Genomic DNA, 27,178 nt, shown 5'->3' with positions numbered 1-27,178 from the left:
GGGTGTGAGCAATAGTTTTTCTGACTGTTGGTGAAAGGAATGCTTTGATTCTGTAGAGAGAGCCTAGCTTTTTATTGACGTTTTTTATCGTATTGTTGATATGTGTGTCAAAGTTAAGATTGTTGTCTATGGTAATACCAAGTAGTTTAGTAGTTGGGTCAGGTGATATGGGAGTACCATTTGTGGATATTACTGAGAAATCTATTGGGACAGTCTTACGAGTAGGATTGAAAAGGAGGAGTTTTGTTTTTTTGGGCTTCAACAAAAGGCAATGTTGTGTAAACCATTGTTCTACTGTATTAAATACTTCTTGAGTAAGGGAGTGAAGTTTAGAAGTTGATGTGGCTGTACATATAAGTGTAGAATCATCAGCGTACTGAACACATGTAGCTTGGGGGATTGCTAGATGAAGGTCATTGATAAATATGGAGAAAAGAAGAGGACCTAATATGGACCCTTGAGGGACACAAATGTTAATGGGCAGGTGGGTAGATAGAGTGTTGTGCCAAAGTACTGCCTGTTGTCTGTTATCTAAATAGGATTGGAACCATTTAATAGTGAGTGTATCTAGTGAGAGGGATTTGAGGATATTTATAAGTATTTGGTGATTAACCATATCAAATGCCTTGGACAAATCGATAAATAGTGCTGAGGTGAGCATATTGGCATTTCGGTTTTTGTTAATACAGTCAGTAAATGAAAGGAGGGCAGTAGTAGTGCTGTAGGATGGTCTGAAACCATGTTGACAGCTGGAAAGTAAGTTATTTTGGATTAGGTGGTCTAGCAGTTGCTTATGGATGCATTTTTCTGTTAGTTTTGCCAAAGGTGAAAGTAGGGCTATGGGACGGTAGTTGGAGAAATCAGTAGATTTTCCACCTTTATGAAGGGGGATAATGTGGGAGACTTTCCAGATGCTAGGGATGTGTCCTTCACTAATGGTTCTGTTAATCAGAATGGAAATGGGATAGGCTATGGATTTGGCCGATTTCTGTACATATTCAGCTGGTAATTGATCTGCTGAAGGAGAGCAAGGTTTAAGTTTTTGGATAAGAGAAAGAATATATGTTGTAGGGACGGGTTGGAAGAGAAAAGGAGGGGGTGGAGTTGTGTTAGAGATAGGTAAAGTGAAATTATTAGGTGATAGGTGACTGGAAAGTGAAAAAAGTATTGAAGGCATTGGCAGTGTGCTTTGGGTTCTCCTGGTCTGTGCCTTGTGGGTTAGGTGTAATGGAGTGACCTGGGTGTAATAGTTGGTTAATACTTGCCCAGAATTTTTGTGGGTTATTATGTTTAGTTTGCTGGAACTGTAAGTAGTAGTTTCTTTTATCAGACAGTATAGCTTTCTTAGTTTCATTTCTCAGTTGTCTAAAGTTTTGATGGTCAGCTGAGTTTTTAGTCATACGCCATTTGGCCCAGTATTTATTTCTAAGGTGGATTTTTTGTTTGGTGTCTTTTGACAGCCATGGGGCAGATTTAGTCTTGATTCTAATAGAGCGGTTTGGTGTATGGTTATCTAGGATGGTGAGGAATTTGACAGCTTCCTCCAATGGGAGGTGTCTTAAGGGAGACCAATTGCATGCTCTTAGTTCACTTTGGAAGAGGTCAGGGTTAAAGTTTTTCTTGGATCTAATGGACTTGACAGTGGGTGGAATGGTGGCATTGGTTTTATGCCTGATAATGTAGGTAAGTGAGTGGTCACTAATATCATCAGGGAGGGTTCCAGATTCATATATGTGGGGATGTTTTTTTATGAGTATCCAATCCAAGGTACTCTCTTTCTTATTGGGCTTGTTTATCCTGGTAGGGGAGGTAATGATTTGAGAGAAACCAAATAGGTTAATGAGGGTGGTAGGTTGGCTGCTGCAACAGCTGTTCCAATCTATGTTAAAATCACCTAGGATAATGGTTTCTTGGGGCAGGTTTAGTGATAGCCAGCAGAGGATATCTTCTATGGTGGTATTGTTATTGCCAGGAGGTAGGTAAATACAGATAATATAAATGGATTTGAAAGTGTTGAGTTGAAGTTTGGAAATAAGAATTTCAGCAGTAGAATCTACAGGTGGTTTAAGGTCATAAGTGGTGATCTGTAGACCTGATTTAAATAGGATAGCAATTCCCCCACCTTTCTTTGCTATACGGTCAGATCTATATATATTATATCCGGGTGGGGTGATTTCATTGTCTTTAGTTACAGGCTTTAACCAGGTTTCTGTTAAGCAGAGAATGTCGAAAGAGTAGACTTCTAAGAGAGCATGGAGTTGTGAGACTTTATTATTGATGCTACGTATGTTGAGGTGGGCTATGAAGAGAGAGTTTGTTGGCTGAGTAAGGGAATGTGTGTTGAATTGATTGGGATCGTGGAGTTGTGTGGTAGGAAGTGTCATTGGGCCAGGATTTGGGTGTATGTCTCCGTCTTTTAATGAGAGGAGTTGTATAAGAGAGCCTAGAGTTGGGACTCGTCTGTATAGATGTGGAGATTTTCTGGGATTCTTATTGTAGTGCCTAATGTGGACTGTTCTATGAAATCTAGACAGTAGATAGCTGGGTGTAGATGTTATGTTTACATGTTTTGTGAGTGCTGGTAGGTAAGAAGATGTAATTAGCTTATTGGGGTTATGAATGTTTGGATGTAATGAGTGTTCATAGGAGGTAAGTATGTAGGCTAAAAGTAATGGTGGTAGAATAAGTAGCAGAAGTAACAGGTGAAAGTGTAAATGTGTTTGGACTGATGGTTTATACATTTGGATGGATTATTAGTTAGGTGTGTTGTTGTAGGTATGGGTGTATGGTAGTTGCTGACAGGGAAGAGCAAAAGAAAAGGTGGGTGTGGTTAGGAGAGAATAGGGAGTGGTTAGAGAAGGATGATAGGGGTGTGTGGCCAATGGTTAGGTAGCCTGAGAATATTGGGAGGAGGAAAGGGTGTGAGTAAATAGTATAAGAGTAGGACTCCTGGGGGTGGGTGGGAATTGGGGGTAGGGAGGAGAGCGGAGTGAGCCCGCAGGGCGAACGGAGCGGGTTGAAACAGGTAGTAAAATGGCTTGACAAGAAACAATCAGTAGAGCTGGATACTAAAGGTAAGTTAGGTAAGTCAGGAGTAGGTAAGAGCAGAGATAAGTAAGGAGTCTGTGATGGAATAGGTGGTTGTAGACAGTAGTAGTAAAGGGTGAGGAGAGAGTATAAAGGGGTGGTCTGGGAGATTACAATCTGCAACACCAGTTGTCTAACTTTTGCAATGGAACTATTTCTGATGATGCGGCCAAACTGATATCCTATGTTAACAGCTAGTACATAACTTTTCATTGTGTTTCTATAGGAGTTTGCCATTGTACATACTTCAGATGTAACTGTCTCTTGCTGCCCCTTGGATTTTTGTATTACAGAAGAGGATACCACTCATAATTGGCACTGTTGTTAATCTAACTGAAAAAAGGTCTGTGCTACAACCCACTAAATATTTAAAAAACTTTCAGCACATTCACTTTCAAATCAGAATGCCTGGTTTACCCTCAGTTTCCTAACTTCCTTTCATTTACTCTTCTTAAAGGCATTGAGGCTCTGTTCAATCACCTTTTGGAGAGTGAAGAGCTCATTCTGGCTAGCATAGTGCATCCACAGTTCCGTTTGCGATGGATGGACAGTGAAGAGCAGAAACTCAGACACAAGGCTGTACTCCTTGATGCTATGCAGAAAATGGATGAACTTGTATACGAGTCTGAAGCTTCTGCATTAACTGCCGAAGATAGCTTCTTCAGCTTCAAAGAGTCGAAGCCAGCCAATGTGGCATATCTTCTCAGATGGACATGTATCTGGCTGACCTTCCAGAGAAATATCTTCTCTCAACAGTTACCTTATAGTCAAGATATTTCTGAACACTAATACATCTCTGCCATCTAGTGCACCCGCTGAATGCCTATTCAGTCTTGGTGGACAAGTGCTGACTATAAGAAGAAATAGACTCACCAACGAGCACTGAAAAATTGCTCCTTCTTCGAGCCAACAGAAATGTGTAGTCATTGTGTAGTCATAGCGAATAGTTATATAAAGTGATATTTTGGTTGACTTTGTTGTGTTAACAGTCTTGTTAGACTTATATGACATTTTCTGTAAGCATTTTTGTGTCCTCAGCATTAGTTTTAGCAGATTAGCTTAATGTACATTGCTGAAAATATGATGGGTTGTAACTTGTTATGGTCTTATGTTGCTGGCTGTGCGTACTTTGGTTTAAGTATTACATTATGACTCTGACTACAAAGACTAGCCTGTGGGACTTTGTAAACTGTAAAATGCTATTCATCATTATTGTAACACTGTGTATACAACTTTAATACACTCGTATTCATGTGCAGTAAGCATGTATTCCTCACACACAAGTACTATGTGAGTAAATCTGAACATGAGAACTGATAAACTATATTTATGTAAAAGTAACTCAACAGTAACTAGTTACTTTAGTTACTAACTAGTAATACTAATATATTACTTTTATAGAAAAATAATATGTAATAGTAATATATTACTTTCACTTAAAAGTAACTAGTAATAGTAACTTAATATTTTTATAAGTAACTAGCACAACACTGCACACACACACACACACACACACACACACACACACACACACACACACACACACACACACACACACACACACACACACACGCAGCACTGTGGACAGTACCTGGATGTGACATCCTCACAGACTGTTCGATTTTGCCAAAGAAACTTGTGAAGAGAAAACCTCACATTAAAGCTTCATAGAAAACTGCTCTGACTTAAAAGATAAAAGTGCAAATACCCATCGTATTAAAATGCATGGAAAGAACACAGGCTACTGGCTGCACAACAAGGAGTGCATAACAGAAATGCAAGGACCAGGGATTCGAAAGCTTACTTTTGTTCCCTCTTCTTTCTGTCTAAATGACAGGGTCCATTTGAAGTACCAGGAAAAATTATATGATGTAAACTACAGGGTTAAACAAACTAGTAAGCGAATCCCAGAATAAGTACAGCACATTAATGTCTTGAAACCATGTAATGAAACCCAAACCTGTGTAGTTCAATTAGCAGTAGAGACTAGTAGATCTAATAAAGAAATACAATTGACCTTTATGCCTGCAGCTCAGGTAAATAACACACTAAGCCACAAAAACAACAGCTAAGGGAGTTTCTGTTAACTCATTACCACTGAGTACTGCCTCAGGCCATGGCTCTGCATATTCCCAAGTGCTCCCTGAGGTGGTACATACACAGCTTCATTACATCAGAGTCCCATCAGTTGGCACGACCAATATAGCAGATACAGTTTAACTTAAATAAGGAAAACAGAATTTAAAATGCTGCTTAACTTTTTTTTTTTTTTTTTTTTAGTTTGTAAACTTTGATTTCCAACTGGAATTAACTACTGGTTGCACAGGATTTTTTTTTTTTGAAAATCTGTTTGCTGTGCACTCTCCCTGTGGCTGTGATATTTCAGAACAAGTCAATTAATTTTCTTTTGCAGATATTCAGAAGCACATCAATCAGCCTAAAAGCTAACAGCCAACTTCCCCTTGCCACCATCTAAAACAAGCTTTCAATTTCATAAACAGTTTGTAATTTACAAGATTTCATTTAACATAAAGCACAGAATAGTACTTTGCTTCACATATAACTAAGCCGGGAGTACTTTGCTTGAGCACCTGAAGTAATTAAGTGATGGCAACCAATCGGATTGAAAGAATCCATCCCCCACTTGCATATCACCTCCAACAGTTGACCTCAGCATTCTTTGTTTCTAGGAGATAGATGAGGGTTCCATAACAGTATTCTTCTCTCATGAGAATTACTTGCAGAAACTGCTACTGGTTCCCCTCCTGTAAGCCGTACACTATTTGACTGTAGGAATGGTGACTTCAACATGGAAGACTTGTGCATCAGAACTGCCAGCAGAAAACCAATAAAGAGAAGGATTATACCCTGGTTGTAAGCACAGGGAGAAGGAGAGGACCCGATCTAGTAGTGAAGCTAACCTCAAAAATCCCACTAAATGCATGGTTACACTGCTAGGAAGATGAGAGGTACACTTGCTATTGCTGGAGTGGGAACAGCAGCTGCTGGTTAAACATCGGCACGGCAGATTAATGCCAGACATATTTCATTACATCTTAGTGTTCTGATTGGCATCAGGCCTTGTGTTTTCTGTCCCTAATGAAAAATGTTAATTTTTCTTTTGAATCACTGATGATTAAAGGCAGTTAATACTTCCAGATATTGCAGATTCTTATTTATTACAGGTCAGAAATGGCCTGTGTTTTTTGGTAGAAGCTTTTGTCCTAACATGAATAATTGGCCAGTAAATCATTGAGCATTACATTTGGTCAAAAACAACAGCCATTAGACACCAGACTCTTGTATTTCTTATGGCCCAGAAACAAGATTGTTGGTCTGAAAGCCTAATGTTAAGGGTTTTGCAGCTTGTGCAGCTCAGAAAAGATAACAGAATAGCCATTTTTTTTTGCATCGGGAATCCATTTTGTGAGCAATACAAATTTTTTGTTTGGTCGATGGGGATGGGAGCCCACCTGTCAAACTCCTTGTTGCAACATCTCTGGACAAAGCCAAAAATAATCAGGTGGACATGGTGCCAAAATCATTCAAACATTCTGATATTGCTCTGACATTTAAAAAGTGTAAAGTGTCTGATAAGTTGTTGACAGCAGCAAATCTTGTCTATGCCATAGCAGAAACAAAACACTGCTGAGTGACAGAGTTAGTTTTGTCAGTTTGAGTGGGCACCTAGCAAAGGTATGGGACACTTGGAGATGCCCATGACAATATTTTAAATGTAATACTATCTTAAATATAATATTATCTAGGAAATACATCTAACATCTCTTCCAGCTGTGTAACCTGTTTACAGTACCAAAGTATATATGATGTACTACATGACTGTAACATAATCATGTACAATTTCTGTATCATATGCTATTTGATTGTAACATATGCTGTAGAAATTTCTGTATCCCCCTGCTAAAGTGTTGTGCTGTAGCTTCTCTCCCTGGGCATCCTCTTAAAAAGGGCAATCCCCCGTCAAATTTTCCCAGTCAACAAAGACAAATAAATAAAGAAATAAAAAGGAGAGGTAAGGTGGACTGCTGATACTAATGGAAGTCATAAGACAATTCCGGCCACGGCAATCTGAGTGGGCGGCCAGCACAGGTAGGAGATGCTTCTAGATGCCCATGAGTGTCATGGAAGTCTTGTGCTTGCTCCAGGTAAATTAGTGGAGTGGTGGTCCTTTCTCTGCTTATTCTGTTTACATGTGATGTTTGCATAATCCTGTGTGGCTCTCCCTTTAAGCAGAATCTACATCAGAAGATCGAAACATCACACAATCAACACCAAGATCGAATATCAGAAAGTCAAACCAGCTTCTCCTTCAGGAGCTGGCATCACAAAAAATAGTGCTTTTGCAGGGAGGCTAGGCCCCCTGCACCCACCCTTGCTTATTACATATACCAGCTCTGACATCATTCCACACTGGGGAAAGGGCAAACAACCGACCCCAGAGAAAAAACACTGGCTTCCAGAGGAGAAGCCAGTAAGACGTTTCGAGATCCAATCTTATTGGTTTTGATCATATGGGCTTTCGATCTTCTGACACAGACCTTTCAGCCAGACAGGGCAGGAATGGTTAGGTGAGTTTCCCCGACTGTGACATCTGCTTTGGCCACTGCTGAATTTCCCTTCATGAAAGTGCACATGCAAACAGAAAAATTAGATGTAAGCCAGACTGATGACTCTGATGGAAATCCTGAACAGTCCCAGTTTCTGCACTCTGAGTGGGCAACCTGCCCAGGTACGGGACAGCTGGTAATGTTCATGCTTGTCTAGGGTAAATTAGTGGAGTAGCAGTCCTTATTCTGCTTTTTTCTTTACATGTGATCTTTGAGCAGCCTTGCTGTCAATATTCATTCTGGGAGAGCACTTATGTCAGGCCAAGACTGGTTAGTTGTCTTTTCCACTGTGTTACCTGCTTTTTTCCACTGATGAATTTCTCTGCCTGAAAGGAGACATACAAACAAAGAAGCAGAGATAAGGCAGACTGCTGAAATTGATGGAAGTCTTGAGTCAGTGCCAGTCTTTGCAGTCTAGGTGGGCAATCAGCACAGGTATGGGACAATTCTAAATGCCCATGAGTGTTACGGAAGACCCATGGGTGCCCTCAGTAAATAATTGCAATGGTTGTTGTTCTTCTATTTTTTTTCTCTTTACATGTGACCTTTGATCAGCCATGCTGTCAATATCCACTCAGGCAAAGTATTTAGATCAGAGTAAGCATGCTTCTTCCCTTTTGCCTAATATGATTCTGACAGAATTTGTAAGCTGGTGTGTGTCTACTGCAACTGTTGAATGGCAAGCATAATGTCTATCCAGAGCCTGACATCATTGTGTTGCACACGAAAGGCAATGATGTCATCACTTATCCACTTAGACAGCAAATGTTTTGAATCAAGGCAGTTTTTGAAATGATGAAGTCGAGGCGGTTTCACTGTCATTTTGTGTGGTCTGATATCATACCTCTCCAGCACTGGAGGTATGCAAACACTCAGCGGGCAACGCATAAGGGCAAACACTTACAGAATGGCTCTATGCATAGTATGATGCACATATTTGGAGGATCAACAATCAAACATAACAGCATCACATAAGGTGTGCACCTTTTTGCAGGTGATGGGAGTTCACTTCAATGAACATGGTATTCAGCTGCTTGCGACTAATTTCCATAATGGCATGGCTGCAGCAAATCATGATGTAATGGCAAAGTGCACCAGACATTATGTATGCAAAACAATAGGATGTTTGGATGGCATCTTCAAGTCCGACCATTGCAGTAAGGAAAACAAAGAGAAAATGTTACAATTTGAGCTTACTGTGTAAAGTTTAGGTAGCACACCTGGAGAGAGAGAGATTGTTTGCAGGCCTGCATTACTGCAAATATTTGCAAGGAGGGAATGTATGTATGTAACATGGTGTGACAATTTTCAGTTTCAATGAAGAATTCTGTAAGGGAACATGGCAATGCAATGAGTAAAGTGACTACAATACTTAGTCGATGACAGCTCATAAAGTGTATGTACCACGAACATTTATGACAGTTTATCATATTGTTTATGAGAATTATATTTTTCATATTTTTAACAACATCTGTTAGGGAACATATAAAGAGGAGTAAGGTCTTAATTAGAGGTTGTCATCAATATCTGCAATACAGTGAAAAAACAGGATATATTTGATAGAGAGATACACCAATACGATTGTTTACTACTTAGATTGTGAACATTTTTTTTTTCAAATTTTTTGAATAACTCTATTAATGACCATGTCAAAATGTTGAATAAGGTCACATTTTGAAGTTGCCACCAACATGTACTAAATCACAACCAGACAGAAATAATGTTCTGCAGAAATACGCAGCTATCACAGTTTATTCATTATGTAAGTTATTAAAGGGAATATGTCAGCACTAGAAGTAAAGCATCACTTTGAAAACACAATCAATACTTACAACATGATTATAGGACAGGAATAGTAAGCTGCATTTGGGGACAGATCTCACATTTTGTTTATTGTTCAGATTATGAGAATTATAATATTTTTTCATGTTTGTAAAAAAAAAAAAAAAAAGCTCTCCTACATAGTTTGTTGACACAGTAAATAAGGCCTCATTTTAGGTTCATAGATTAGTACTAGGCTAACTGCCCTTGTGGGTCATTTCAAGCCTAGTCAATTACCCCATGTGAGAATTACACCTCCCTCCTTATATTTTGAAGCTGCAATCAATATTCTTATGTTATTACTAGACAGGACTTTTATATAGCATCCAATTTGTGTTTGTGCCCCGATAAAACTACATTTATTTTGTGATGGATGGTGCTGCATTTTTGTATACTATAATACATACGTAGTAACATCACAAAGGAAACAAAAAATAATTTTCATCTTGAACTGACAACTTAACCATCCAACTCCTTTTGCCATAACCAAAAATCTCAGTTGCTTAATAATATCTTTTAAATTCCACTTCTTTATTACACTCGATGTCCCGATGTAGTGGACTGTGTAAGCAGCGGATCAGACATATAGATATGACCTTCCAGTGCAGAAGGGGCCAGCTGTGAGCCCACTGAGGCTAGTGCCCTCTCCATAACCGCAAAAGACAGGCCCACCTGAAGAGGGATGGGGGCCCAGAACAGAGAAGGACAACCTCGGAACCGGGGTCACATCCCGCTCTGATGAGCCAGCCTCCAGGAAAGGAGCCGCAAGAGAACTCGGAGTCATCAGCGTAGCTGGAACTGTATTCGGCACCGAAGAAAATCCTGGCGCCATACTAGAGGTCATGTTGCTGACAGACCAGCCATGGTCTCAAGGGTGAATCAGCTCCAATTGAGTCGAGGTTCACAGGGTTGGATCCAGAACCACTGTAAGGTCTACCAGTGGAACCGAGGAAGCTGACACTGGGATGGGCATTGGTAAGGGGGGGGGCTCCAATACCTGCGGAGAGACTGAAGGAGGAATCATAGATAGGAGTCTGTGGAGGAAAACCCTTGGCTCCAATGGGAGCAAGGTCCTAGATGTGGTTAGAATGCCTCTGGCCGCTAAGAGCTGATTCACAAGTCTCACTACGTTGAGCTCCAAAAGGCTCCTGGTGGAACGGGATGACATCCCTGATGGAGATTCAGGTCATTCTAGGAATGGACTGAGTTGTTGTGCAACAAAGGGAATGATTGGTGGGAAGTATTGGATCCTGGCCAGTGTCTCAACCTTTGGCACCGCAGTCATGGGACCAGAAGTTGAGGGGAGGGAAGTGACCAGTTTGATGGGAAACAATATTGTTGGTGCCGAGAGGGTCTGTGGCACCGAAGGAGGTGTCGGTACAGTGGCAGTTGTAGATATGGACAGTTCCGTAGATAAAGATGGCACCGAGGATGGAGTTTTGGACTCCAGTGCTGTAGTAGTAGTCAAAGTTATTTTCACAGATTTTTGTTTTCATTCCATATGAACCTGGGCCTTAGTTGTTTTAGATTCATGAGATTGAGGAGAGGAAGGCAGAGAATGGCTCCTCTTCTTAGACTCTTTAGGAGGGGTTGAGACCTCTGCCTCAGACAAAGCCTCCGAGAAAGCAGTCTTTAGAAGACCTTTTAGTATTAATTTATTCTTCCATTCCGCCAAGGTGTGGGTATTAATCCCTTACATATCTCACAAGGAGGTTGAACCTTCAAGTGTACAGCTCCAAGGAAATACACACATGACAAGTGACTGTCCAAATTTGGCATTCTACTGCCACATTTATCACACTGCTTAAAGCCTGTAGTGCCCTTTTTATCAGACATCATGAAAAGCAGCTAAAAAATTTGATAAATTCAACAAATTTGCCAACAATAACTAGCAGTCCAAAGAGTAAATAGCACTCAATAGTTACAAACAGTGGAGAAGAAGATATATTTTATTTTAATACCAACAATGGCAAAAAGATATACCCAAAGGGTAAGAAGGAAGGGGAAGAGGGAAATACCAGCGATGATAGAGAGAATACCAAAGGGTACAAGGGAGGGGCCTGTACCGATGATGGTAGACAGAAATACCAATGGTAAACAGAGGGGAAAAAATTCACTCACACACAAAAAGGAAGCAAGAGTAACTAAATGCAATAAAATACTAAGCTGAAAAGGTTAAGAATTTAGCATTAAAGTTAACTTTTTCTAAACAAACTGAAAACATTTAGCTTGAGAGCTGGCCTGATGCGTCTTGAAGTCTATGCAGCAAACGAGATCTGTGGAGACAGGGAGAGGGGCACTATGAGTAATCTTATCTCAAGAGTTTTTGGCTGGTGCAAGCTTGGATATCGGCTGAGCCGGTTTTGAGGACGGAACTGAAACCCATCCTTCACGAATGAATGAGGATTAACAACATCAGACCATCTTTTAAATTCTACTTCTTTATTACACAAAACTAAATGACACTTGCATATCCAGATAAGCCACACACCAGAAGAAATGTTATCTACTTTCTGAACTCCCTAAGCCCACTTCAGTTAAATATATATATATATATATATATATATATATATATATATATATATATGTATATATATCTACATACATACACACACACACACACACACACACACACACACACACACACACACACACACACACACACAAAATACAGTTTCTCCAAGTATCCCATAATCTGGCTATAGAAAAAGAAAACAAAATGTGTGAAGTCTTCCACTATATCACAACTTTTTAACTTTCCATTTTGTTTTGTTATGTACTATAAATTTCATATTATTATTAGTTACTTATTTGGCAATAACCCCCATAAAAAAATCTCCCCACTTACATATGCCTTTATATATCTCTTTTTTTTCATATCTCTTCTCTTCTCTTGTTCCAGCTTCTAAATCGTCATACCTACTTTCTAAGTAAAACTCGTTCATTATCCTCTTATAATATGTATTCTTATCATTCTCTAAATTTCCCACATCCAGTTTCCACAAAAAAATACCTATTCTGACATTCTATAATTTATTTGCTTTCCCATTTTCTTCTTAAAACTTTTCCAGGAATCTTTATATTGTATGCACTAATGAAAATGTCATTCTGTTTTATTTTTCTAAAAATATAGAAAATGTTTGCAGCACATTTTCATCCTTACAATTATACAGTACTACTATTTTAACAGTATTCAACCTTGACCCCTCCCAAGAACAAAGGAAAACATACATCAGTAACTTCATTTTTCCGTTTCCCATATAACTAAGCATTAACTGCACTTTTTGAGAAGACCACTCTACAAAGTTTCCATAAATTAAAAGACTCTCTCATTCTCATAAATATTTCATCCACACTACTGTACTTTTTTAAAAATTGTCCCAAACATTTTATCTTCGCTGTGAAATAAATCACTTCAGCTTCACTATATCCTCTATCCCCTTACTATTCCCCATTAAGCTTCAATCGTATATAAATACATTATATTTCTACTGCCTTAATTCCTTATTATTATATCAAATTAAATGATATTACTTCAAACAGTAATCTACATTTTCATTACTCACCTAATGTCTCTACATTTTAAGCACTCCTCACAACAACTGCAAATATAACTGAACAAAAGCACTGGGTGACCTTGACAAGCTTTTCAATTCACCTTAATTCTGTCATTCAGCCATTAATTTAAACTCACCACTGAATATTCATGAAATGACTTTAAAGAATGTACTTTTCCTCAAAAAAACACTACACAATAAAACATGTCAAACTGATTTAGATCCTCATATGCCTCGTTATGTTTACTTATTTAACAAATTTGCATCTGATAAATAGGGTAGAACACTGGCCTACATGGACATTTTTCAGGCTGAGTCTGGGAGTACTGTCTAAGCAACTTGCTTAGAGTCATATAACAGGCAAATGGAAGCCAAGGGAATCAAATCCCGGACAACTGGAGCCAGACTGTAAACTGTGCACAGCCTTAATCTTCTATGCTGTCACACATCATAAGCAACCAACTTAACTTTCCTTTTCACCCACTGAAGCATCCTCTACTTCATTAACTAAAAGTAATAATTCCTTAACCATACCATACATAACATTATCCACATGGACAAGTATGTTGTAAAACCTATACTACATGGAGACATTCAACTTTACCCCAGCCCAAACACCATGACCAAGAATGTAATCCCTAACCAAGCATCATGTTCAAACTCCTTATCCAATGAATCAAACCCAAACTTTATTCAAAACCAAAAAGAAACGTCCACTCTTCATACATATGAATCACACGAGCATTCATAACAAGCTTGCTTAGTTCTCCCTGAAATAGCAATCTACTCCCCAGATGTACTTGTCACCTCAGAAACATACAGAAATACCCACCCCCCCAGGATATAGCATATTAAGAAAGGACAGAACAATTAAAAAAAAAAAGCATATGGAGCAGCCATATTTCACAAAAACAACCTTAAACTAATCTATTTTCCATATCCAATCCCTCAACAATGCAGAAATGCTACTTGCCCAACTACAATTAAATAAAAAAAGCACTATGCTGATAGCACTCTACATTCCTCCCGATGATGGATCGTTTGGCATAGACTAGATCCAGACCTGCTGAATCTAGCTTTGTTTGTATAACTTGAGCACTAATCCAGGCATTTTTTAAAGTATTCAGTTGTATTTATTACTGCTGGTAGTAACTTGATTAAAGTGTAGCTATCATTTCTAAGTCTTTTGGATTAAGCACTTGGGCTTCAGACCAGTTGTTTTACATTAGGAAGGTTTGTGGCCTGCACTGTGGTGGCAGGACAGGCAGCTTACATCCTCCTAGGTTAGGAACTGCTGATTGAGAGCTCAGTGTCTGTTATTCTAAAAGTGTATTAGTTCTGGTTTAAGCACTTGGGCTTCAGGCCAGTTATTTTACGTTAGGAAGGATTGCGGTCTGCACTCTTGTGGGAGGAGAGGCTGGACTCTGCCCTTCTGAGCTGAATAAGCGACTTTTCTTGATACTAAGTATAATTTTGTTGCTTTCCACATCTGAATACCTAGCGACTGTATTTAGCCTGCCTTTCTGTTACACTGAAGCTGTTTTTACTGCATTTAACTTAATATTGCACTTGGAATCCTTGTTTGTTACTATTTGACTGTATTTGTAGCAAATTCTTCTGTGTAAGCTGTAGTAGCTGATTCATAGCATTTATAAGTGTTTGCTGTACCTGTTTCTGCCTGTTCTGGGACAAAAGAAAAAGAAAAAAAAAAAAAGAAAAAAATATCTCTTGTTTTTCCTGCTTTACTAGTTTAGTCCAGTTTCAGAGTTGCTGATTCCTGGGCTTTGGTTGTAAGTTCCTGTGTACTAAGTTACCTTGCTTACCAGTGGGAGTGGGAAGCATTGAGCTGCCTTTTGTCCAGTTTTGTGAGGTTTCAGCCAGTAACTAGTAGTTTATTGGTCGTTTTGGGCCAGTTTCTAGCTTTTTCCAGCCCCTGGTATAAAAGCCGTTAGCGATTTAGAGCGGAGCTGCCACTGTTGCACACTAGGGCAGCCCGGTTAGGCAGGTTTAAACTATTCGGGCTACCTAAAGTCCACTCTTCAAATTTTCCTTAAAACTACCTTCCTCGAACTATACTACTGATCTAATCAGCTTATCCTATAACTAAAAGATCATCTCCACTTGACTCCAAGTAGACTATTCTCTATCTGTTAAACCTAGCACTTGCTCCTACAGTACTTATTACCTTGATACGGCACTCTTGTCATAGATAGTACCCCAAAAGGTAACCCCATTTCTCGGTCACCCACGTCCCCTGAATCTTTTTAAAGTTTTTGTCTATCCTTCTAGCATGTCGAGGGATCAGTTGCTAGTGTCCTCTCCTGCTCAGCTGGTGAACCTGGGAATACTGAGGCAATGTTACAATTGCCTCATGTACACAGACAACCCTCTCCTCCTCCCACAAAACACAAATACATGCGAGAGATGCAACTATACGGCCAAACTGGAGGCTGAGCTCTCTCAACACAGGACTGGCAAGACCAGTCAGGAGGAGAAGGTTACCACACACACTATAGACCCAGTCTCACATAGCACCATTACAACCTCAAATCATACACATAAACACACAAAGACATACTCGAGGCTCTGATCAAAATCTACCAAAACAGCAGAGGCCACCAAAGCAGACACCCAAACAACCACCACCTCAGAACACAACACCTGCAACACATAGACCTCACAGTCAGAGTGTCAAACAGTCACAGCCCTTAAGGCCAAACACAATGCCAGACACACTAGTCATTGGTGACTCCATAGTCAGACACACTGATGTCCCGCTCACCAGACTGAGTAAGGAGAAGGTCACAGTAAGCTGCCTGTCGGGCTAGAATCCGCCACATAACGCAAGCACTCAGGTCTCTCAACAGCAAGTACAAATATGACTCAGTCATTGTCCACGCTGGTGTAAACGACCTGAGGCGTACCTCCTTGGACTACATGAAAAGAGACATTGAGGAGCTCTCTGACTATGTAGCCCAGGCAGGTATGACCCTGACCTTGAGCAGTATCCTACCTTCACCAAGAGTGATGCCACAATACAGAGATAAGATGATCAGCTTTAACAATTGGCTTAAACACTGGTGTCATTCAAAGGGGATCCAGTATCTGTCTGCCTGGGATGACATGCTGGACAGGCCACGCTGCTTCGCAAGGGACGGCTTGCACCTGTCACCCCTGGGATTCCGGATATTGGCAAAGGCTCTTGCCACCCCCATAGTGCCTTTTTTAGGCAAGGCTCAAATTCTAAACCTACCACCCTAGAACACAAAAAGGAAAAACTAAGGGTAATGCTGCTCAATGCCAGAAGTCTCAATCTCAAAATGCACGCACTCGAGGCCCTTCTCAGTATGGAGAACATCGATGTCTGTGCTGTGACAGAAACCTGGTTCAAGGCTCCTGAGAGCACCCCAGCGCTATCAGGTTTTACCTCATATCATGCGTTCCGGCCCCAAAATCCGGACAATACCAAGAAAGGAGGGTATCCATATTCATTAAGGACACCCACACCTCAAGACTGGTGGCAACGCACGATGCATCGGAGACCATCCAGGTGCAATTAACCATAGGCAAGACTGCTCTGCAAATTGTAGCATGTTACAGGCCACCCTCACAAACTCAGGAACCTCACATGGCCTTCCTGAAAACACTAGAGGGGATAAATGTATCACCAAACACCATCATACTAGGTGACTTCAATTACCCTAATATAGACTGGGAACACTACTCAAGCCCAAACACCCTAGCCCAAAAGTTCCTGGAATTCATAAACTCAAATGCCATGGAACAACTAGTCACCATCCCCACAAGAGGAGATAACATACTTGATCTCATCATCACGAACATGGGAGCACAATGTTCAACACCGGAAGTATACCCCTCACTGGTGAGATCAGATCACAAACTAATCTCGCTGGAGGTCCTCATCCCACCCCCACCTGAAATAAAAAGACCACAGTAAAGAACTTCTCAAAGCCGACTTCACACTTCTAAAGACTAGTGTGGTCTCCTTTAAGGCCCCCGAGCTGGTGGAAAACAGTACTCAAGCCGCTGAATCACTTACAGGCCCCTTCTACCAGCACCTGCAGGACTGCATGGATAAGGCAATCCCAAACAAAACAAAGACTCTTAGTACCAAAGGCAAGCGTCCAGTCTGGTGGACCCCAGCCATAAACAAACTCTACAATAAAAGGAGGAAGCTACTACAAGATACAGCAAAATCCTTAAAGGTAAGACACCCTTGATCACTATAAGTAAAAACTAAGAGCTCTCATAAAATCATCCAAAGCAAATTTGAGAGAAAAATAGCTAAAGACTCAAAAGACAATCATAAGGCCTTCTTTAGCTATGTTAGACACCTAGGAGGAAACTCCCAGATATGCTCAGAACTAGTTCAAAATGATGTGAAGATTACTGATCCTACAGACATTGCCAACATACTGGCTGACAGGTTCAGTGCAAACTTCTCCCCTCCCCAAAGGAGAGATATCTATACCAAGCGATTGCAGCCCCCAAACATCTCCAGCCCAAGTGAGAACTGCTCTCTCCAAAGCAAAAACACAGCATCCATGGGACCTGATGGTGTCCCCGGCTGTGTGCTCCACGAACTCAATGAGGAATTAAACCCACAGCTAGGACAGCTGTTTAATCAAAGTCTTACCTCTGGATCATTCCAGGAGTGGCGCACTGCAACTGTGGTCCCACTTCACAAAGGCGGTGCCTCCACCGACCCTGGAAATTACCGCCCATTAGCCTGACAAGCCTTATCTGCAAAGCCATGGAGAGGATCATAATGGACCTCATAAATAAAGACATAGGGAATTTGCAGACTTTGGATCCAACCCAGTTTGGCTTTGTCAAAGGCAGATCATGCCTTTTAAACTTGGTTGACTTCTTGAAACAGTCACCAAAGCCATTGACGAGGAAAGGCAGTCCATACAGCCTACCTCGATCTGGCTAAGGCCTTCGATACAATACCCCACTCGGGTATCATTGAAAAACTCATCAGCTTAAATGTTAACCCATACATCACAAGATGGGTTGCAAACTGGCTGAGTGACAGAACCCACAGGGTCAGAGTTGCTGGCGCCATGTCAGACTCAAAACCTGTCACAAGTGGTGTCCCACAGGGCTCAGTCCTGGGCCCACTCTTGTTTGGCATCTACTTTTCCAAGTACAAGCAAACACAGGAGGGTTATGGCTGACAAAGTTTGCAGATGACTGCAAACTGGGCCATAGTAGAAAACACATCTGACACAGATATCCTTCAGAAGGGTCTCACAGAAATGGATAACTGGTGCCAGAGCCACGGCCTGAAGTTAAATGCCAAAAATGCATAGTCATACCCTTTGGGAAAAACAAGGTTACCCCTAGCTACCAAATAGGTGGCAATCCACTGAGCACAGAAGAAGTTATCAGGGACCTGGGGACCCAGGTTGATAGTAGTCTGTCATTCGACACCCATGTAGCTAAAGTAGTTAGGAAGACTTTCTACATTGCCCACCTTATCATGAAGGGATTCTCATCTAGATCAAGGGAGGTCATAGTCTCCTTTACTCATCATCAGACCAATGATTGTACAATGCCCCATTTGGGATGTATCTGACCCGACACCTGCAGCTGGAGAGGTCCTCACCAAAAGGATAAAGGGTCTCAAAATCTGTCCTATGCTGCCCGACTGAAAGAACTCCAGCTCTATTCAGTCAATCGCTTGCTCAGAGGTGACCTTTGCCTAACATACAAGGCCATGTCAAACCCAGATTTGATGAATATGCTTCACCTCAAAAATCTAGATCCATCAGAGTTAATAGGGCGTGCTGGAGGATAGATTCATTACCCAAAGACTCCTATGCTGTGGAACAAAATCCCGGTACATGTGAGGCAGAGCACTGCGCTGGCCTTGTTTCAAGAAATCTTGACCAATGGATGGGAGATCGCAGATATACCCCAGGGATTACCTCAGTGTCACTGCTCGACAGAGGCACAGCAAAATAATGGGTATAGTTCCCCATACTAAAGGGGTGGCGTAAGCCACAAATAGGCTTGTAAATGCCCTCGGGCAGATAGCCTAGTATAAACCTATGAACCTATGAACCTATGAACCCTTGAGGAAGTTTTAAGCTGGTCATCTAATTCTCTAACTCAAGAAACCATCATAACCACAGATTTCAACATAGATTGGCTAGCATTAAATACGGACTCCCCATCGCAATCCATATATCTGTATAACTCCACCCAACTAATCAAAATATCCACTAATGTCAACAAAAACAATAAGAGAGAATCATTACTACACTGTATCTTATCCACACACCCCCTAACAACATTATCATTAGTGGTATTTTACCAGACCCCATCAGTGATCTCTTACCAACATTCATACATAAGATGGTAATCACAAATTCACAGAGAACCACAATACAAGTAGGTATGCAACCTCACTAAATTCCAAGAACAAACACTTATCTTCCTTCTATATCCAAGTCATGGGATTACCCTCAAACTATTACCCTTAGAAAAGGCAGTCACTTCAAAAGAATATTCAAATTAATAATTAAAAATATCCATTCCTTTTTCCACAACCACCATTTAATTTTATTTAAAATTACTGCTAGTCTCCAATTACCATTAAACATGACTTCATTTAGCCTTTCATTCCAAATGGTCCACACAACATAAAATAATATTTTATCTATTCTATTTTACTAACATATTCCTTATTTTTATGGCTGTGATATCCATACATAATCATAGCCATATTTATTTAATTTACCTCCTTTATATTTTCAAAGAAATTTTCATTATACAAATGTTCCCATAATTCTGCAACTCTTATATATTTTAATAAAACATGTTCTGTAGTTTTTTCTTTACCTCAATATATACAATACAAACTCTTTCACTGATTTTTGTATGGCATATTTTCTGTTACTGCTAATTTATTAATCACGAGTCTCCATAAAAAATCTTGCCATTCTACTTGCTTATTACACCATGCTTTTCATACTGTTATAGCTTTAACGTTTTCATTTTCTAGCCCAAGGATTAAAATAATACTGTTTCATGATGTTTTTATACAACACTTTCTTCTCATTTTCTATTTCATCGATTTTTATTTTTCATAAAAGATTTTTCTTGATAATATCTCAGTACTTCATTTAAACATATTTTTCCTCTTTTGAAATTTAAAAAAAAAATCCCGATGCCACTTATAGTTGTACTTTAATAAATTTACTACATACTTTTCATTTTCATCATTTATCCAAAACAAAACTTTATACAAATTCACAGAAGCAACAAAACAATTGGGTGCATTAATCCCAAGCATTCCTTGTCTATGTAAAAGACTCCTCTCATCACTGGATTTAGTCTTGAACCCCCATATAAAAGAAGAATACCTGTACTATTTATTTTTCATACATTATTGGCAACATACAGTCACTAGCTACAAATTCTATCTTTCCCGCTATAACTGAATTAATTAAATACATCTTCTTATTAAATGATAGCTTGTATGTTTTCCAAAAACAATAAAGCTCCTTTATTTCATCTAGTATTCTACTCCATTGTTCCTCATTTACATTTTTACCCACAAATCTTATTCCTAACACAGAGAGTTCTTTCATCACGATACTCCTCCTATCTTTACTATATTCCCAGTCCTTTACTTTTTCTTTATTTAAAGTCATGCCTATTATATTTAACGGTTGATATACATAACTTCTTTCATTCAGACTTTGTCTCTCGTAATCAATATGATAAAATCTGCATTAGTAAACATGACTGGAATTTTCATCCCTTCATTAGTAATTTAAGTAGCACCTCACATGTACAAATTTACATCTCTACTACATTTATAGCTGATGCAAATCTACTACTCACAAGACATCCCTGATGTATACCACTCTTTATATTTATAGCTTTGCTTAACCATCCATTCACTAAAATTCTTTATTTTTATTACAGTAGAGAGTTGACTATCTGAATGTCAATTATCTGAACAGTCAATTATCCGAATGTAGCCTTCCAAAGTTTTTGAGTAGGAAAAATCATAAAGTCTGAATATATAAACATTATATGTATTCACTTGTGCATGTGTTTTGAGCTTGTAGCCTGCTCGTGTGCGAAAAATATTCTTTATTGTCCACTTTAATCACTCAGTCATTAAAAAGTGTATTCCCTGCCTGCAGAAAAAAAACAACTTTAGAGATTTTTATCTGCTTCAATGTATGTTTGATTATCCGAACAATTTGATTATCCAAACTACCCTAGGTCCTAAGTAGTTCAGATAATCGACTCTCTGCTGTATATGCAGAACAATATACATTCTTAATTTTCTTACTGATGTTATATTCTTCCATAGTTGTCCATAAAATTTCATGCTGTACTGTATCAGATGCTTTATTTAAATCTCCTATCATGATCTTGGTCTCATCAGTCCTGTTTATAATCTCATTCACATTTTCCCTTACTATGACATCATTTTCCCTTTATACTATGTATGCTATCTTCCACAATACTTTTCATTTTAATTTCCCAATCTCATAATCTGTATTGTTCATTACTCTAGGTCTCTAGTTTTCAATTTAATTTTAATCTTAGTTTTTCCATACAAATTTAAGCATACCACTATATAAATCTTTATACATAAAATCTTCATTTAACCACTAATTCATAACTTACTTTTAAGTAAGTTTTCTGCCACTCCATAAAATTCTTATAAAACCGGTATTCTTTTCCATCTGATCCCCAAAACTGGCTGTAAATTAACTTGTCTAAGTACTTTATCTAATTCATATAAAAAAATCTAATTTTCCAATTCATTACTTTCTTGTTCTGTCAATTTTTAAAATGCCATCCTTTTTTGTACTTTCTATCTTGAAAGATTTTCTTTACATAACTTATTACATTCCTAATTTGTTCCCGAGATGATCTTACTTAACATCTTTCATTTTTCTCATTATACTAGTACTCTCTATAACTATGCTTCTCAATTAAGCTGATGCCTCTTCTTTTTTCTTCGCAAATATCTTTGCTTAAGTAATCATTTTTAATTTTCTTTTGATTCTTTTCATAATTTCTCCATTCTACCATATATCCCCTATTGTTCCTTTCCAAATCCTTTAAAGCATCCATGCAGATTTTTTTATTTTTCCCCTTTTCTTTGATCTGACTTTTATATTTTTTCTTTCAAAGCTAGCCATCACTCATACCAGTTTTTATAACGCACTCTTGTGGAAATGTGATCTTTCCATAAACACATACTAATTTTCCATTTTCATCTCATAATTTCTCATTTATTCTTTTTATTCTTTTTCCTAATCTGTTATACTCCTTATTTTCTTGTATTTCTATCCATATGGCTGAGTGATCTAAAAACTGTTATAACTGTCTCTCCCTTAGCCATATTTAAACCTTGTGATATAATAATCTATTTTCACTTTATGTATACTTCAGTTACATGTTCACAAATTATTATTCCAAATCTTTAAGTTCCCACATTTTATAACTTCCAAACATTTCTTATCATTTCCTCTCCTTTTTTACTTCTCAAATCATAATTAAAATATTCCACTAATATTATATTCACATTAATTATTACATAATCCAAAATTTTATTAAATACATTTTTCATTTCTTTACTTGTACCATAGGCCTTACTTCTTCTTCTTCTTCTTCTTTCAGCTTTTCCCGGTTAGGGGTCGCCACAGCGGATCACCTTGTCCGCACATTGAATGGCAGTGGAGTTTTACGGTGTCGAGTTGCCAGCCCAACCTTCCACAGATGGCACACTCCACCTAGGGCCAATTTAGAGTGTCCAATCCACCTGCAGCATGTCTTTGGGATGTGGGAGGAAACCCACGCGACCACAGGAGGACATGCAGACTCGCTGCAGAGGCACCCCAGCCGAGGATCGAACTGGAGAACCTCTTGCTGTGAGGCGGCAATGCTAACCACTGCACCACCGTGGCCGCCCTTGTACCATAGGCCTTACAATGTCTATAATTCTATACACTTGATTATGCCATCTGAGATCTACAATAGTTAATATTCCCATCACTGCCGATGCTATGTTCAATATTTTCATTGACTTTCTACAAAGTTCAACTATGCCTCAACATAGTTCCTTTCTTGGGTTCCATATTGTATCTCCTCCCTAAAGTTTATTTGTTTGTAATCTCTCTTCTTGTGTGAAAAAATCCAACATTACTTCAATGTCACACTTGCTACACTAATTTAGGATGCCTATTCTTCTACTTATATTTTAATACTATTTATATCTACTGAAAGCACTGTAAAGTTACAGTTATATCTATGTTGTAGCTTACCAGAAATTGTGTACATTTTTGGTATATATCTCATTTGCATTATCCATTTCCTTTCGTTTTCTCTTTTAAACATTTGCCTTTAAACATTCTTTTTCTGTCTTATTCTTTTGCCAAAAGAATTCTTTTTTACCTTTTACATTTTGCAATTTATATCTTCCTTATCACTTATTTCAAAAACTTTCTTCTTTATTAACTTCTGTTTCATTTTTAACTTTATCCTTATCTTTATTTTACCGTGATTTTGCATCCCTACTTTCTCTTTATATTTTATTAGGACTGTTTATTATCTTCATACACTGTCCTCACTTTTGTATTCTTCTTATCCATCCTTTTTGACTAGATTACAATCCAGTCATAAATGCCTGATTTTGTTACATTTATAAATTTCAATTCACACTTTTTGCATCAAGACCTGTTTCCCCACAAATATAACATTTCCTCTTATCACAGTTACTTATGACATGATCATCTTTTACACAGGAAAAAATATTCAATTGTCCCCAATATTTTCCAGCACCTCTGTTATGCTCTACATTTATCATACAATGGATATGAAAACATTTTTCTTTCTCCATTTTCAGTACAATATGGCAGTCCCATCCCCAGTCCATAATCCTCTATTATAGACTTTGCTAATGTCCATAACTTCTTTATGTTTGCTCAAATGTCTCTTTAAAGTCTCTTTTTCATCTTCAGTTCAAAAATGAACGAGTTTTGTTTTTTGTTCTTTTTCTTCTCATACTTCCATGAAAAAATCCTCAGGAGCAGACTCAGTCTCAAAAATAATGTCATAAGATGTGTCTTTATGAATAAGAATAAAAGCTCTTACTTCCTGAGCCTTCACTTCCAATGAGACCATTAAATTATCCCATATGTCATACCTGTCCATTTTTTCTTCTTTGTTCTGAATTCTCACCATAGATTTCCTTTGATTGTTGACATTTCCTTTCCTCTGTTCATCTCTCATCACTTTCCCTGCAGTTTCTTTAACAGGCTTGGCATACAATTTCTTTGCATGGAAATCTTTCAAAGTGGCTTCTGATTCTTCCAACTGAATTTTGTCCATAATTTCACCCCATGAAACATCTTTTCTACTCTCTGTCTTGCTCTGCAACAAAAATTCACCCAAAATATCATTCCACAACCCTCTCGACTGGAGGGTTATAATACCCTATCCATCATGGTTTTGGACATTTGTTTCCACAGAAACAAAGAAATTCTGCTGAAACAGCTCTTTAGAATCTTGTAGAGTTTCAAACACTGCACTGGTGTTCACGTATGTGCTATCCGCCATCTTGGATCTCCTTGAGTGCTATTCTCCCAGCTGCCACTGCACTAGGAATGGAACAAGCCCTCCCCTAATGAGTAGGGAAATTTCTCTGATGCCCTAAACAAATTTTTCCTAGCAGAAGTAACATCTTAGGTCTCCTCTGAAAAGAAACTGCTTTCCTAGTGGAACTAACCCGGTCAACAAAGGATAATTAAATAAAATAAATAAAAGATGTGGTCTCCAGAGAAGAGAAGAATGTCTGTAGCATGCTAGTGCATACACAGCAACATAATTAGTGGCCAACAGCAAGAGAATTGCACTGTCAAATGTTTGACTGCTGCCACTAGTACTGTGCAAGGTATGCAACAAGGGACAGAGTTGCCGAGGTAGCAACTACTAAAAGACAATACAGGATTGCTACTGAGATGTATTAAGGAACAGAAGTACAGGATAACATGACAGACAGTAACTGCATCCTCTCCTGTGGGTCTGTATATACACATATATGTCTGCACATGTATTAATTGCATATAAACATACATTTTAAGGCTTCACTTAAAATTCTGTGCTGCTAATTTCAAATGTTGTAAGACAAGAACAAGGTTATTTTCCACACATAAAATGGTTATGCTGACTATCTTGTATTATGATTTACAAATAATTTATCAAATACAAAATGGTTAGGTTTACTGTATTGTATTTTGGTTTGCAAATAACTGAATAACTAATTAATTATGACATATTATAAAGATAAGTGAAAGTTTTTTTTCTCTTTTTAATCAATGTGACTTAAAGAATATCAACATTTTCTTAAAAAAATAGTATTCAAACAAGCATCTTCATAGGGGTTTTGGTACAGCTGCTGCTCATATCAGTGTGAATAATTACACTTTAAAGCATGAATACTGTCCTATAGTATCTATAATGCAAACTTCAGCCTTTTAAATCCTACTCTACTTTCCCTAAATTCACTGCCAAATCCATGAATTTGTGATGTCAATGAAATTTGTACTAAGCAGTTTGACAAATGTCTCTCTTTATTTCAGTTTGGCTCTACTGTCTCCGGTTGATTCACAGAAGTACTAAGAACCACAATTTAACATCTGTATTTTTATCAGTCCTAGTTACGGCTATTTTTTATTTATTTAATTATTTTTTTTAGTTAATATGCTTAAATATTTAAAATTATGCTGTCATTCATTATTACCCAGTCATGGTGGTATTAGGATGGCCTGGTTTTACTAAAGTCCTGATGTGCCCTGATAATAACAAGACCTCATTTTCTGTTCAGAAATGTGATTCATTGAACCTTCCCTTCTTTGTTGGCACTGTCAATCAAAGTTATAAATCAACAGCCCTCCAGAGTTCTGCTTTCTTGGTGATCACAAACTGCTTCCTTTACAGTCCTTTGGTCTACCAAAGGAAGTTAATACTGGCACTAAACCTGATGCAACTTTGGCTACAGGTCAAGTTAACATGCAACCACTAGACCACAAAAAATGTTAAATTACACCTTATTCTTTGGAAATGAGTCATTCCCTTAAATATTCATTCACCTACTTATTAATCATTCAGTGCGTCATTTCCAATACTTGCTTTATCCACTTCACGGTCATGGAAAGCAAGAGCCTATCACAGCAAACAGTAGGCATAAGAAAGAAAGCTATTCTGGATGGACACTAGTCCAGCAAAGAACACACGTGCATGTGCAAACAAACAAATAACCAACACACCTGGGGCAACCTGAACCTTGTCATTTCACATAAATGCATGCCTGTGGGATGATGCAGAAACCACAAACCTTAAACGAAATCCAAGACTGGCACAGGGAATACATGCAAACTCTACAGAGATGGTATCCCAGCATAAAACCATCCAAGAGAACCAAGTGGCGTTAAGGCTTACTGGTAACCGCTTCCTGACTCTTGGACAAAAATATAATTTCAGGTGAGAATACACAGCATGAACAAAAGAATGTATACTAAATCAGCTGAGAGATTCCAGGTTCACTTGCGAAAAAGTGTTGTCTCTTAACAGCTACCAGAGGTAAATAAACAAACAAAATAAAAACTAAATCTAAAAAAAAAAAACATTTGCAGTTATGACACAATTCTGCAACACTTGGTAGAATCAATTACAAACAGAAGATGAAAACAAAACACTTATCAAAGAGTCCTATTTGTAACCCCACATCTTGTAGACTTCTTAGTGTGTAAAGCAGGGTTTTCACTCTGGAAAACTAATGCATGCAATTTAAGATGCTACCACACTAATTGTTATTACTTTGGGTGAATACAGAGTTAGTATGAAAATAAACTGATAATCTTTTCTTCTCATCTTCATATTAAGTCTATCAGTATCTATCCTAGTTGATCACTCTATCTCTGAATCCTATGTCCCCTCCATATGGAAAACTTTCTATACCTTACCTATTCACAAAGATGGAAACTCCTCTGATATAACAAACTTTAGACCAATTTCCATACTATC

The 27,178-nt window shown here is 38.5% G+C and overlaps 1 protein-coding gene across 1 annotated transcript in view; it reads right to left on the bottom strand.

Moving 5' to 3' along the window:
• The window catches only part of UBTD2 (ubiquitin domain containing 2), a 1,403,893-nt gene that overhangs the window by 330,653 nt on the left and 1,046,062 nt on the right, over positions 1-27,178 (bottom strand). The window lies entirely within an intron of this gene.

Source organism: Protopterus annectens, chromosome 4.part0 (assembly GCF_019279795.1).
Source record: "Protopterus annectens isolate FY-2018-M chromosome 4.part0, PAN1.0, whole genome shotgun sequence".
Taxonomy (NCBI): domain Eukaryota; kingdom Metazoa; phylum Chordata; order Ceratodontiformes; family Protopteridae; genus Protopterus; species Protopterus annectens.
Note: the sequence above shows the minus strand (reverse complement) of the source record. Positions and strands in the feature narration are given on the sequence as shown.